Source organism: Otolemur garnettii, unplaced genomic scaffold (genome assembly GCF_000181295.1).
Source record: "Otolemur garnettii isolate 467f Iridium unplaced genomic scaffold, OtoGar3 scaffold00083, whole genome shotgun sequence".
NCBI classification, from domain to species: Eukaryota; Metazoa; Chordata; class Mammalia; order Primates; family Galagidae; genus Otolemur; species Otolemur garnettii.
The window spans coordinates 2,866,234-2,869,371 of NW_003852478.1; positions in this window are offsets into that span (position 1 = coordinate 2,866,234).

A 3,138-nucleotide genomic window follows, 5' to 3' on the forward strand; every position below is an offset into this window, starting at 1 on the left:
TCTGCTGATTTATAACAAACAGGACACACCTTGGGTAAGAAATGAGGCCAATGGACACATCACACATGCAAAGGTTTTTTTTTTAGTAAGTTGAGTTATATAGTTTTACTATTTTTGCCTAATGCAATTATGAAAAGGCTTTTAAAGAAAAAAAGAGTAATGAAGTCTTGTCAATGGGATTTGAGTACAAGCCATCTTCAGCTACCAGACTTAAATTGATATTTGTGAAAATACATGAATCTAATGGAGATCTTAGACACATAACTACAATAGACCCTTTGTAAGTCGACCATGGAAGGAACTGTAACAAACTGTCAACATACAGAAGTGGTCAACATAAACAAGTAGGCCTACTATACTGATATGTACGTGTGGTGCGTGTCCAGTCTATGAAAATTATGTCATCTTAGGGAGTGGTCAATGTAGGGAGGTGGTCAACTATGGAGGTTCTACTATATTCAAACTGGAGGCAGAAATAAGTCATCACAGCAGACAAAAATACAAAGATTCACTGACAAGTGTCTGGAAGTGAGATGTAAACTCTGGGGTCTGTGCAGGAGGACAATACACTGAATGTCTGGGGACAAACACCCAGCTTCAACTAGAGAGTCTCTTTTTATAAAAGGTTTAAATGTTGTTACTTGTTACTCCCTGACGAGGAACTAAAATTGATAACCAAAGCCACTATCCTTTAGAGTTCATTGTATGTAAGAAGGATATAAAATATCCTTTATAGCTTTTATAAGTGAGCATAGATTTAGTTATACTCAATAAGTCCTTTGTCAGCCTCCATATTGATAATACGAGCACAAGGATGTTTTCTGAATGTTAGAATCAAGATTCTGGTATCCAGAGTGAATAAAACCAGGAATAAAGACCCTTTCTCAAACAATTCTGCTCTAAAAAGCTTTAATTCTATTTGGGTGTGCTGCAGAGGGTAGAATTGACTTCTGTATTCTGAACTTCTATATTCACTGCCTGTTCCTAAATAAACTGAGATTTTAGGGGGGAAACAATTGTGTGTTACCATCTCTATGACTCTAATGCTTGACATTATGCGTGAAATAGAGGAGAGACTCAATATTTTTTTAATTAAACTGAATTAACTATTAATGAATCAAGATTAACAAAAAGAAAAAGCAATGTAGCATCGCTACAAAGATCTGGATTGTAGATGAGGAACTGGTCTTACACTGGCACTTTGGTCCAAATCAAAGGATGTTTTCAAGCATGAGTTTCCTCACTTGGAAATACAGAGCAGGAAGTAGACTCGTTACTTGTAAATATTTAGTTCACTTAAATTTTTCGGATTTTGTTTTTAGTTAAGAAGCTCTGTTCTTCAGGGAAAACTGACCAGAAATTCTAACACATAAAACAGGTAAAAACAGACGGACCTGGAAGAAGGGCACAGGTCTGGAGCTTCACTAGCTTCTTAGACTGTTTCTTTTCTAAATCCCACAACAGCCAAAACCAACCATCTCTCTCTTCAATGAGATCTCCAAAGAGAACAGTTTAAGAACCAGTGCTGTCATACATTTCTTTAAACAATGATTAGCTATAACACACACACACACACACATAATTTGTGTTGAAAAAGCAAAAGAGTGTATAGTTAATATACCACCACCACGCCTTGCTGCTGGCATGTCTATCTGCTATGACTGATCCAAGTTAGACTTTTCTATATAAACTTATGTATCTCTTCGACAATTAAATTTATCAATAAAGTGTCAGGAAGTTGTCTTTTTTTTCAACTTGTTTTGCAGCATATTTGCCCTTGTTCTTACCACTCCTTGTAAAACATCGACACCTTATTTGTACTATTTAATGTAGTTATAACTACTAAAGAAGTGTATGAAGTAAGAGAGTCAATGAAATATTAAGAATTCACTCTCCAGTGTGGCTCGTTTCGAATTCCACATTTTACTCTTCAGTCGCTCTCAAAAGACAATTTTCTTAATTGTCTGAGATACTGCCATACTTAAGCTCCCAGTAATGAATTCAATGAGTGTAAAGAAAAGTTGTAGAACAAGTATTTTCAGTTAAAACACCTTTAGGATATTAATAAAGGCGATTTTTAAATCACTACCACACAAATGGAATAAGTTGTGTTTTATTTGATAATTATTTTTATTATCGGTATAAAGGTGATCATGTATATTTAGTTCCCCTCTGTTAGAGCCCTCTGTAGTAGCATGTTCTGATGAACATACCTGAACATATTGCTTAACTTTTATGAAAATGGAAGGTAAACATCCTTGCAAAGTCATTCACTACTAAAGACGTAGAATAAAGTCCCTATTGTATGCTTTAAATGTACAATTTACTCCAACATGGATTTTGTAGTGTGCACTGTGACCGAGACCAGTTATTTGCTGGAGTGTGCTTTCCTATATTTCTTCTGAGCTCATATATTTTCCAGGATAACATTTGTGCAGAATATTAAACCAGATTCAGTTTTTACTTTTATTAAGGCTATGCGTGCAGTGAGCAGAATGCAACAATTTAATGAATGATAATCGTTTAAGTTTCGTGATGCTTCATTTTGGCCAGGCACTGTTCTCATGTGTTTAAGGATGTTAAACAGGAAGGAACATAGGGCAGATTCAAGGCTAAGCCTTTGGGAATGAGCTCATAAACCTCTGTCAGAACCAGGAAATGGAAGGATCAGAATGTTGCCACTGAATTATTGGTCCCAAGTGCACATAGCCTTGCAGTAAATATTAGGAATCAAGAATTCTTCTTCAGTATGTTGAACTCAGAGCTGTGTCACTAATTCCTCAGTGGCAAATAAACAAACAAATAAATAAATGCTTTGTCTACCTCTCATTCCATTTAGGTCAGTTTCAAAGGCAAACTTAATAGTAATTCATCTGGTTAGCAATGCTGAAATCAGATCTAAGATTCCATCTTTTCCATGGAAATTTGGAAAATTTATAGTGTCAGCCAGTAGAAGAGGATTTGAATAGGGGTTCAAGTAGGCCAATCTACTAGTTCTATCGATCCCAAATACCACTTATGTGGACTCAGATTTGTGCATTATTTGACAAATTGAGATTATTTTAATATTGCATCCAGACAGACAACCAAGAAAGCCTATATGTCTCCTCTAAGCCTATACGTGTGAATTGACACAGA